Source organism: Acomys minous, assembly GCF_964271855.1.
Source record: "Acomys minous genome assembly, chromosome: 3".
NCBI lineage: Eukaryota > Metazoa > Chordata > Mammalia > Rodentia > Muridae > Acomys > Acomys minous.
The window spans coordinates 100593061-100606651 of NC_140485.1; positions in this window are offsets into that span (position 1 = coordinate 100593061).

Genomic DNA, 13591 nt, shown 5'->3' on the forward strand with positions numbered 1-13591 from the left:
GGGATGGGTCCCTAGATGCCTCTGGATTGCATGCTGGTCTGGCCTGTAAGCTGGTCCTTTTCCTGATCCACATGCGCTGGGGCCCAGTCCAAACCTGCCACCTCCTCTTGTCCTCTATGCCTGTCTGTCTCTCACGTGCAAGGGCGGGTCTTCTCCTCCTAGAGAAGTTTGATTAAAAACACAATAATCTGGATGGAGTCCCCTGTCTGCTTCCTGAATTCCAGGCCCAGCCAGGATGGCTCCACCCAGTCTATCTCAAGGTTAATCTCAGGGAGTATCCATGGTGTGTTCAAGGCAAAGTCCTCCAAGACTGCTTTCACCTGTGACAGAGTTTACAATCCTTCCCATGCATCCCCTTCCTCTTTTAAAAACTAATTAAGAACTATGTACACAAATATACACATATACAGAATCATCAGGTATCAAATATATAACCAAGTCCTTTTATATTTGTTAACCTGGGAGAAAGTATTCCACTATCCTACCAAAGAGAGTCCTTTCCCTTGATGAGAAATGGCAATTATCAATCTATAAATGTATTTTTATTCTTAAACTAAAGCTTCTAATAACACTATGGCTATCTAGTCCTCAATACCATCAGAGACCCAAGAAGAAAATTCTATCTAATAAAGGGCAACTTCCAAGTGTGTAGGTCAGAGAGTGCTGACGGCTTGGACAGTCACCTGGTTCTCTATCATTGGGGCAATCAGTTGTCAGCCTTATCAGCCCAAACATCCAACAAACTGCTCTGTGAAGCAGGAATTCCGACAATCTGGTCCACCTAGTCTCTTTAAAGCTGGACAGTCAACTTTCCAGCATCACTGTTGATCATAGTGGACAGTCAGCCTGTCACCCGCAGTAAGGATAAGAGCAGTTCCTCATTGCAGTGACCACTCTGTCACCCTCATCTCTTGATGCCATCATCTTCAATGATGTATACAAGATATGGCCAGGAGTGGGTGTCTCTCTCTGTCAGCAAAGCCTTCATAATAAAATGCCATATTCTGTGGATCTCTGAAGAGTTTGAAGACCAACTCTCTATTCTTACAGGTATCAATCTATTCCTTTGAAGTCATATACAAGAAATTAAACAAACCTGCTCTATGGCAAAGTAAGTTAGTATTTAGTAAGATTTATAGGTAACTAAATACCAACTTTTATCTCTGATATTCCTGAACATATTATTATTAGTTAGTTTTCATAAGACATGGCCTTTTCGAATGAGCGGCACATGAATAATACATCAAATAAACATTGAACAAAATGATCTTAAGTTTCTACTAACACACAATATATAATATTTTGTCAACATATAACATATAATACATAAGGTAAAAAAGAATAGAAATATACAATTTAAGTTTTTATCAATGTGAAGCAAAAGTTGAATAAAATAGTCTTAAATTTCCATCAATCGAAAGTCTTAAATTTACAATACCAATGTAAGATTTTTGAATCTAGTAGATTTAGTAATCTACCTTTTATTCTATAAACCTATATCCTCCCTTCCCTCAACCTATATCCTCCCTTCCTTCCCCCCTTTTCCTTAATATTAGATGGGATAGAAATATGAGAGAAAGAAAGATAGAAGAAAGAAATCCCCAAATGAAACTTTTATTAATTGTAAGTAACCCCTTAGGCAAAAATGAGCATTGGTAACCCACCAAAAACACCCACAGCACCTACTGAGAATGGGGGCATGGTGTTCTCAAAATTACTTTATGCTGTTTAGGAGAAAAACATTGTTTGGATACCCTAGAAAAATAAGATATTGGTCAAGCGCTGGAAAAGCTAGCTGTATCTGTTTTTGTCCAGTCTTTTTGAGATCGATCCTTTTGGCTAACCGTTTTAATGTTAATATTGATGCAATTTCTGGAGGAAGCGGTAGTGCCAGAGGCAGAAGTTCAATCTTCATTATTGTCCTGTTTTTTTTGCTCTAAAAGTAAGTAAACTTTTGAAATCATTAATATAGGTATGTTAGTACATATATAATTTTTCAAGGAAACAATTGAGGCACCTTGCTCAAGGTGCCAGAGGCATTCTTTTGGGGTTAAATCACCCAGGCTTCCAGCTTCATCTTCAGTGTTGTCCTGTTTTTTTGCAAATAATACAGGGCCTTGCCTGCATGTACACCAATAGGCCAGAAGAGGGCATTAGTTCTCCGATCTGTATGAAACAATGTCAAGTTGTAAGAACCAGGTAGCTCTTAAGGTTCACTTGCTATATGGTCAGATCTAATCTTTATAACTTTGGTTGGTAGCCATATTTTTTTACTCCCTGTGGAAACATACACATACCCACAAACCCATCTCAAAACTATTGCAGGGGGCATGGTCTGATGTATTTTGATGCTAATTACTGCCTACTGTCTCTGTGACCAGCCTTTTGCTTAATAAAAAGCCATCCCACCTGGGCAGGGCAAAGAGGATAGGTGGGGCTAGGAAAGAGGAATTCTGGGAAGAAGAAGATGGCCACTGGAAAGGAGGAGAAAGATCTGAAGTGAAGAGAGGAGGCTTTCATGGGTTAGATGGAGGAGAAGCACATGGTGTGGTGGATGGAGAATTCGGCCCAGATGAAGAACATTAGCAAGTATTTGGGATTATGGGTGGGAAGTGGTGTGATAGAAGTTATTGGAAGCAGATGGCATGGGATTGAAGCAGGGATCCCATGCTTGCCACACTATAGGAGGTGGTTTAGAGGATTGATATCTGCCCTGCCCCAGGTTAACCAAGGCTATTTTAAAATATAATAAGTGTCTATGTCTTGATTGATTGCTAGCTGGGCCTACAGATAATACATGTAATTTTGAAAACAATACCTTGAAACTACTTAGAGGCATTATATCTATCTATCTATATCTATCTATCTATCTATCTATCTATCTATCTATCTATCTATAATGCTTTGATTGCAATGTAGATAGGCAAATTTCAAAAGTGAAAGAACAGATTATCTGTAAAAAGATTCTGCAATGGAATCAAATACCAATGACAGGGGGTTTGTTTTGTCCTGATTTTTTCTTTTCTCTACTGTAGTTCAGTTTTTGTTATTTTTTACTCTACTTAAAGATACTTTTTTTTATTCTTGTAAATACTGGAGAGTGTCCAGGAATGTAATTTTTAACACATGAGTTTATATCTCTATTGAATTGACATTGGACAGCTGACTCCAATGGATTATTTCTTTTTGATGATTAGAACTGGAAACCTTAGGAATGATTGTGACAGGTATATTGGGATAGATCAATATTGTGGACACTTAGAATTTAGTAATTGATATTCAAAGGAAGAGATTACAAAGAGAATTCTGGCATAATTATTTTACTCCTACTATTGTAATGCTAATATTAGAATGGCAGAATCTATCATCTGACAGCTCTGTTAATCTCATTTGTGACAATGCACAATTTAAATTCATGTACCTCAAATTCCTAATCTATAACCAAGAATCAATAGAAGCAACATGATGTGTAACTATAATTATCATTTTACCCCAGTGGAAAAAAATAGCAAATAAACCATTATGTGTATACAGCAGATCCTGTCACACAATATAGCCATGAAAAGTGTGAATGGATTTTTACTACTTGATGTGCGGCTGGATTAAAAAAATAGTTTTAAATAATTAAAAGAAACTAGCTATGGGTTGGGGACATGATACAACAGTAAATATACCTAACACATGAGAAAACTTTGATTTTCCCTCCAGCAAAGCTGCAAAAAGATAATCAAATGGATGAATAAACTTCCTTATTCTATTTCCATTATTAGTTTCTATTTTAAAACATGATAAAATTTCCCTATCTAAAAGATTATGCCCTATCATTGGTGGTTTTAACTGTAGAGACATAATAAGATAAATCCTGGCTTGGAAGAAACACAATAACCTTGGAAAAACACTTCTTTACTTTACATTTGCTTTGTTAAATCGAGGTATTAATAATAACTATTATATAAGATTTTTTAGTTTTAAATCATATAGTCTATATCAATCTGCTACATTGTAAGTAAGCATCTATTGCTTGCAATTACACTGCATTTGTTATCACAGTAAATGTATTCTCTTTTCTGCATTCATTGTTAGCTGGTTAATTCATTTTATTGTTGCCTATATTTTTAGTTATTTCAGATTGAAGTGTGGTTTTTGTGTTTGGAGCTCTTTAGCTCATAATTTTAGGTCTTAAAAGTAAGGAATACAATAAAAAAATTAAGCAATTTTCTTGGTAGGAGCTTTGAATGTCTAATTTTTCCAAGAATGACAGTTAAAGTAGGATTTAATATTGATAACTATTTAATCATTTCCTTCCAGTTTCTACCCTGAATACATTTCCACTTCAATATATAGTAGAGGATACCAATTATTCTTAAAGTTTCAAAATTATAGAAGAGAATTAGGATATTATGACAATGAAAGAGATACTAAGGGTTCCATTTTGTCTGAATTTGTCAGATACCTCTCCTCACTTTCCATACTCATTTAATACTTCTCTATGAATAGTTATATTCAAAATAACACAATTTTCTTTATATTTTCTCATGAGTTAACATATATTAAACTGCAATTTAATAATTTATTTATAATATGATTCATAAACTTTTTAACAAAATGTACAATAAATCCAACAATCCCATTTTAATGGGAGCTCCTGTACATCAATGCAGAAGTTACTACACATAAGAATTCTTCTATAAAGCCCAAAAGGAGAATTTTTTTCAAATATTATATGGCAGACAAAAAAATTTTTGAGATATTAGGAGGTAATATGATAACACAATATTATCTATGACTGAGCCATTAAAAGTCAAGTAGATAACATAATGACCAAAGTCACAGAATACTGTTAAACACACACCCATACACACACACACACACATACACACACACACAAACACACGGTACTGTTAACCATGTGTGTGTGTGCGTGTGTGTGTGTGTGTAAAAAGAAAATGAATATGTCTCTGAATTGAAAACATAATGTAGAATAAAACCAATAAGAAATTAAATTAGGCTAAATAGCCACCATTAAGAACAAAGCAGAACAATTTTTAAACTGTGAAGCACCATGTTCCCCAAATAAGTTTATTGGAAAGAGAATCTGCTTTAGTAAGTCTTCCAAATCTATAAACTACTAAATATAGTGAAAAAATAGTGAAACATTTTAGAAGATAAAAACTTAAAGAGAAGAAGCCAATAGACCCATGAATTGAAAAATAAACACAATGATGCCATGTATATTGAAAATGACATTAGTTCCTGAAGCTCAATACTGTATCACTTCAAAAAAGTAAGATCTTTGCCTACTTAGTAATTTCCTGGCAGCATATTAAAGTCTCTAGGGGAATGTTAAATAACTAAGCACACAAATGGAGACAAAATACATTATAAAAATAAGAATTATTGATCATGTGATAATGTTACTGAAAGTTGAAAAGTCCATACAGCATTTTAGTAGAAGTCTTTTCAGTAACATATTTCGCCTAACTAGACCTAAAAAAAAAAAATGATGAGATTTCCAGAAGTCATGGAAAAAAACTGAAAATTTTAATTTCACCAACTAAATAGAGCAAAAAATAAAAAATTAGAAGTTCTATTCAAGTATGTATTGATTATTGCTATGTTTAAAAATATATAAATAAATATTAAAGTAATCTAGGAATGTATTATCTGAATAACTCACTGGATGTAAAAGTTTACTACAGGATTATGAGGGTGTCTCAGCACTTTTTAGCATATTAACACAATTTAATACATTTTAATTTACAAAGGGATATTTGATTTTTGTCTCTCTCCAACTCCACACATCTCCTCTGAGCATATCTGCCCTACCCACTCTATTCATTCACAGAGATATTACTTCAGCTTTAACATGCAGACTTTGAATGAAAACTCACCCAAACTACAGCTCTGTCCATTTTCAGAACACACAAGTCCATTATTAGAAAATCGATATAATTTATTATAATTGTATTAAAATTAATATGATGCTGGGAAATTGGCTATAGATCAGATTGAGATATAAAAGTCAGTGGCCTTCTCTGTGATATTAATAACACATTAGAAACTTAAAAGGATGGGAGGTAATAAAGGTATAATTTCTAGCATAGGAGGATAGAACATTAATTCATAAAATAAAATCATTTCCATAAACATACTTTTATCACTTTTATTCATGTGTACAATAATTTTATAGAGTAAAATGCATACACGATTATGTTTATCAAGAGATTTCTAGTTAGCTACAAAATAATTTTATCATGTCAACAAGTTCTGTAGTATTCCAAGTAGAGAATGTCTCAATTCTGACACATCAGAATTTAAATTTTTATATAAAACAATAAAAATATGTAATTTTGGTCTAGTTACCTAATGTAACACTTTTAAATGTATCAACAGTACTGTATCAATTGCTTAATTGATAATGTTTCCTCAGTTTACTCTCCCAGTCAAAAAATGTGCAATGTGTGCCACTCCTTTAGCTATTCATGGATAGCTAAATGAAAACTATGGTATTGATTATTCAAAATATTGAAATTCAAATTAATGAATTTGTTATTATATTGTGGTTTATATAGTATATTATATGACCATATTTTATATTTTTGAAAATGATTTAAATATTTCCAGGTATCATTCACATCATAAAATTCACCCATCAAATTATAAAATTCAAAGGTTTTTATCACAAATATTTTCACTACTGGGTAATCACTGCTTACTATGCAATCAATGTTGTAACTTTGTAGCTACTTCTTTTTCTATTTTGCTTCCCTTCTTTGTCATATTCTGAGTCCCCAGTAGTTATTTTTCTTACTGCCCTTGTGGCATGCCTGACAGTAACAATTCTGAACTACAAGGATATTGTGGCTCAGGGTTTCCTTTGTGTCAGCTCCTCATGATTGGGAAGGTGTAATACAGGAGAGCAAGCTGTGGATGACAGAGAGCAAAGAAGTGAAACTTTTGGTCTCACGACATTTCAAAAAGAACTGGAATGTTTCCCAAAATAGCTCTGCCATGTCAAACTCCCAAGAGCACCATATGAGGACAGTACTTTTACTATGTCCTGTGTTTGCTTGAATTTTTTCCCCCCATAATGATTGGTGAAGTGATACTTCACCTAGGTGTTTATTTTATTTCCCTGATGTCAATGGCATTAAGCATTATTCATATGTTAATTGCTCATTTTTATATCAAATTTCTCTAGAAAAATATCTACTAAGTTTCACTCATTAGATTGTTTTATTATTATTGAGTGGTAATTGCTTACAATTCTAGGCAATTTTTTCTTATATAATATATGATTTTTAGGCATTTTTTCCTTCCTTACAATTTTTTCTCAATTTTTGTTGGTCATCTTTTGCCTCAAATTTCTTTTTAAAGCATTCCATCTGAAAAAAGTTATTCAGTTTAAATTTGCATATGTTCAGATTTAGTTTTAGTACTATGCAGTTTTATATCTTTTGAAAATATTTAAGCTTAGCTATCCACCATTATAAAAGCACATGGAAGAACAAGACTTTAATCTACGTAAGGTTCTTCATTCTTCACAGTCAGTAGTGCCCTGGCACCTACAATGCTGGACAAACCTGAAATTTTCCAAATCTTCTCTTTGCTTTTAGAATCCCATATTTTGTGCATTTGCATGAATATTTTTTCACATGTAACCTGGTGGTTATTTTCTAAAATTGCTGGATATGTGGACCTATGGTACTACTTTTGGAAAGCTGTCAGCTACTGTTTCATCAACTATTTTATTTTGTTTCCTTCACTTTGTTTCTTTCTTTTCTTTCCTTGCTGAAACTACAAGCATGTGATTTATTTTGAAAGAAAATTCAGGGTTTACTATATTATATGGTATTTCATCTCCTTAAATATTGTGCTTTCCTTTTAAAAGTTTCCATTCATGTGCCATCACATTCTCCAATTTCTTCCTTGTTATTATCAACCTTTCACCAAAAGTCCTAACAGTTTTTCTTAAGATTTACTTTTCCACATATTTTCTTTTGAGCATCTTCAATTTACTTTTCTCTATTTGTACTGGCTATCTGTAATTGCACAGTTAGGAACTTTCATATACAAACTGTGCTTCTTTAATTCTATTTATAATCTTTGTGTGGTGTCTAAAACTGGTTTGATTCTTACTGAGTTTCTTTAGGATGTGCTTCCCTTTTTCTATTAACATGAAATATGCTTTTTAAAAAGTCATTTTAGGAGATAAGAATAGAAACAATTAGTTTTTAATACAAATTATTTTGTTGGTTTATCTTAGTTTAATTGACTTTTGTTTGCTATGTTACACGTATCTGAAGTTTCAAAGCCTTTTATTACACAACCCCCCTTTTCCCTATAAAATTCTTAAAACATTTGAAAGACATCAGAGCATGGGTTTTTTTTGTTTGTTTGTTTGTTTGTTTTTGGCCATTTATCTGGACTCTAATTTTAGTGTACTGAAGACCTGAAGAAGCAGTGATGAGTCGAAAGATCCTGTCTTCTGATGATTTAATGGTGCTCTCTCATGTAGCTTTGTCCTTTACAATATTTACCCTAATCACTCTTGGTAATACGAGATTTGAAAAAAGCAGAAATTAGATAATAGCCATCATATAGTCCAGATAAAACCCCAATAGACTGTTTTCTCTATCATAGTAGTCTGTTTGTTTTTGGAGATATGAAAATGACAACTTTTTCCTTTGACCATAGTTGTGGACCTTAGGTCCTCACCATGGGACACTGATGTCTTTCCAATGTAAAATTCATCAAAATGTGAGGCTGATTTCACAGGCATGGCCCATGTTTATGCGAGTGCACATCAGACCAAGGGATTCCTCAAAATTAACATTTCAAGGTGAATGTAAATTTGTGATCTCAGTGGCTTCTTCTTTAGGTATGCACATCCAAGCTGTGACTCTCTACACTTGCTTCTACCACAATTGTCTTTGCTCTGTTGCCCCAGTTCTTTGGCAGATCTAAGAATTAAGCTGTTGTCTTATCAGCTGAGAGTGGTCTGGGTTTGTAGTAAGTCAGTGATAGAGCCTTTGCCTAGCTCGATTCCCCAGAATTGCAGAAACATACAATGGGGTAATAAAATTCATTAATTGAATTCCATGGGAGATCTGACACTAGGAGGATAGTACAGTATCCTTGCTTGCTCATGGGTATCTAAGTCAACTTTTGCTTCTCCTTACTGATGGTCTTTTCTTGCTGAGAGATAATAATTACCTGGAATGGGTTATCTAGCTATGTCTGCTTGTAAGTTATTTAGCTAATACTAAGACAAAAAGCTTTTAATGCTTCCCTCTGATTAGTGTTACTTCATGGTTAAAGAAATTCAAGGTGTTGTCATCGTACCCTCTTGGATTCCTATTTATGCAGGGTGCTAGGGCAGATCTACCCAGTACTGTAAAATGAGCCTAAGATCCACTGGCTTTTAACCATTCATCACACATGTTTTATGTGCCTTTTGGATCATGCAAGGGCTTTGATAGGCTTCGCTCACAGGCAACTATAGTATGCCTTCTCCTAGAGGATTATTTGGAATCTTTCAGCACTGAGCTGGTAATTCAGACTCACACTCAGTGTGTTTAGAGGACTTGATCAGTATCTTTGTACTCTTACTGAACCAGACTCAGAATGTGCCCAGCAACTGAGGGCTGTGGGATCTAGATTATGTTTTTGTTTTTGTTTTTTTTTTTATCCATAGCAAGCAGCTACCCCAGATGCAGTCTGCAGAAACACCTGTTAGTCTCAGCTAAAGATGTATGAGGAAATTTATCTCTGGTTTTAATCCTTCCTCTGCTACACACCAGATGTTTCAACTACACTGCACTTCAGTATTGATCCCCAGAGAGCAATGTTTTACTTTGATGTTAGGCTAAGGATATTTATGAAAAATTTTATAGTTGACTCTCCCTTTCAAATACAGACAAATATGAACATTAAATGAACATTATTAAATAAATTGTGGTGTATATAAATTATGAAAAGTGAGTGGATTTGTTTTCTTTTACTGCATGTGTATATATATATATTTAATATATTGTTTGCATATTGAGTTATGACTAGTGATATAAGTGGAAAATTAACTACACATAATTTTCATTCTAACAAAATTCTTTAAGTCTGTACATATACACATGATATGTATTAATGAATTAATGAGACAATCCAGATGAATAGAGGCTGTTGTACTAATGAGTGTGAACTGCGACCTGGTAAGGCTATGTGTTTATTAATCTCAAGAGCTCCATGCTTTGCAAGTACAAATAAAGAATTTGTCTCAACTTGGTGTAGTTCCAAGAATAAAAGTAAAATGTTTTATTGCTGAGTTAAGAGTACAGGCATGAACTAGAACAATTCTCTAAGGGTAGGATCACCCCACATTAGGTCAGAGGGCCAACCTGTGTCGCAGGCATGTGTTGTATTTAATTTTTTCCATGATTGTGAACACTTAATTTATGTAAATGAAAATTATTTGCACAATTTATAATTTTTATATTAGCATGAAACATAGCTAAGAATATTTTATCCATTACAATATTTAAAAATCATTTAGTTTTACATTTAATGTAGCACCAAATTTTCCTTCTCTTTCCTCCATTCCAAATGTTATACCTCTCCCCTACATATATGTTACATATGTATGTTTATATTTACATACATGTATGTTCCTAAATCTACAAATAAAACCTCGTCAGTCTGTATAATGTTACTCATATGCATATTTTCAGCACTGATCCCTTGGTATTGTGTGGAGAGCCACAGATAGCAGCGCCCCCTGCTGCTTCCCCGGCGAAATGCGCCCCCTTTTGCGCATGCACAGTGCGCCCCATTTTGCGCATGCGCAGTGAGCAAGCCCCTTATGTGCATGCCTGAAGTCATGACATAAGGTGGCGTGATTCGAACAAGACATAGCGTGAGGTGGTGTGATCCGAATGCACCAACCAGGAGTGACGACATGGCAGTTTCTGATAGGACAGGCACACTATAAAGGTTCTGTGGGAGCTTTTCCCGGGGTCACTCTGGTAGTCCAGGATCCTGAATAAAACTGCTGCAAGAAGAGTTCCCGGTGTTGGTGTCTTTCCTGCTGGTCAGGGGCGGCATCGACAGTATTGGATAACCAGTTGGTGTGCTCTTAGCTTGGGAATGTTTTCCAACTCTCAGTATTCCTTAGTTGCCTGTAGCTCTTTGTAACAGGCTAAGGCCTCATGAGCTTTTAGCCATCTATGTTAGCATGTCTGTTTCCCTCATGGTTCAGCTCATGTTTAAGAAGCCTTGTTGGTGAGACTGTATGAAAGTATTTTCTGATGTTACTAGGTGAGGCAATCTCACAACAAGCTGTTTGATCTCCTGGCTCTTATAATCACTCAGCTCCCTTAAATCTGATATAGAAATGTTCCAATTTTTTCTGCCTTCTTGGTATAGAAATGCAGTAATGAAACAGAAATATTTGAAGCCTTTACTATTAAGATACATGTCAGGAAATTAAATATAAAAATATAATATTTATAACATAGTTTTAGTAGTGTCTCCAAGGGAATTTTTTAAGAAGTTTAGCTGAGAATGGAAAACCCATGCCAGACGTGGGCTCAGAAGGAGGAAACCATCTGAGCTTCAGCACTTTTCTCTCTGCTTATTGACTGCAGACTCAGTATGACTGTCTGTTTCATACTCCTGACACCAGAATGGGCTGTATGCTTTACTAAATTGTGGGCCAAAATAATCTTTTTTCTTTTGAAGTTCTATGCTACCCTACCAGTCACTGGAAAGGAGGTATTGTACATCTGGTACTAGGCTTTTGTCTGATAACCTGGACTTCTGAGGGATGCATTATCCTCCCATAGAGAGTAACAATGTTTTCTCTGTTTCTGTCATTGTGTCTGTCTCTCTCCATATTTATATCTATATACTATTCTATCTGTCTATCTATGATCGACCTATCCAACATCTATCAATCAATCAATCAATCATATATCTATCTTCTATCTACTTATCAGTGTAAACTTCTAAAATAGGTTTACACATGGAATTTTCACACATCTTTGGTGTTCAGTATTCTTCTCCATCCGTTCCTCTGTCATATTCTCCCATCCTATGCCTTTATTAATAAATCTCTATTCTCCCATCCCATCCCTTTCTCAATAAATCTCTATCTTCTCATTATTCCTCTTTGTTTCTTACCACCTTTCTTCTGATATCCCAATTTATCAAAAAAAATAGTAGCACTCCTAATGTTTCATTTTAATATTCCAGGCTTCTCCAGCTACAAAATTTTTAAGACATAAATCTGAAAATTCAAATCTAGTATCCATATGAGTTTGGGTAATTTCACTCAATAATTTTTTCTATGTCCACCCCTATTTACCATCAGACTTTATAATTTTATATTTTTGCAGCTGAATAAATTTGAACTGTTTATGTTTCTATTCATCGGTTTATTGATGTTTATTTTCATTTCCTAACTATAGCAAATGAAGCAGTCATGAACATAGATGACCAGGTAGTTTTGTGAGACATATCATGCCCTTTGGTCACATGTCCAGGGGTGGCACAGTTACCATATGGTAGACCTATTGCTACATTTTTTAAGGAAGCCCCCCTCCCCCCACTGATTTATGTGTAGCAACTGCATCAGTTTGTATCCAAGAGTTAATAAGGATGTTGCTCTCTTCCCATCCCCACCAGCATTTGTGTTCAATTATCTTCTTGATCGTTTTGGCTGAAGTAAGAAAAAAATATCATTCAATTTGCTTATTTCTAATGAGGAAGGATGTTGAACATTTGAAAAGTAATTTGTAGCCATTCTTTTTATTTTGAGAATCCTCACTCTCTTGGGGCCACTGATATATTAAAGTAGATGTTTTGTCTTCTCGGTGCTTAGTTTTTATTATTATTATTATTATTATTATTATTATTATTATTTATTATTATTATTATTATTGAAATTAATATTATCTGTCTGTTGTATAGCTGTTAAGGTTCTTTCCCACATTTTTAGGCAACCTCTTCCTTGTCTATATAGAAGCTTTATGTTTCTGTGGTCTCACTTGTCAGTTTTCGGTCGTATTTCATCCAGAGTCATCTTTAAGTATTGCTTCTTTATAGTATTTAGTAACAGAAATTAGAGAAGTAACCAAACTATGAATAATTACAAAATCCTATGAATTCTAAAAGCATTTTACCCATTTTTTTATTTCAAATCAGTGGACAATAATATAAAAATATACATAAAATAGTAAGATGAAACCTAAAAAATAATAAAAGCATACTAAATAGAAAGCTTTCCATATGTTTATAGTACATAAATACATAAATACAACCTGCTGAATCCATTTAATGTTGTTTGTATGAAAACATTTTCCCCAATGATCACTTGGAAATAGATAATCAATTAGGGGCTTCATTCCTGGGGATGACTAAATTCTCCCTCTCTCAGCATTCCTTTGTTAGCTGTTTAGGCAGACATATTGTTGACATATTGGAATGTGGATTCCCTACCATTTTTACAAGACAGAGGCAAAAAATACTTACACACATAAATAGAAATACATAAATCTGAAATAAATTAAACTGTCTAATTCTCTTGCATACTTTGGTA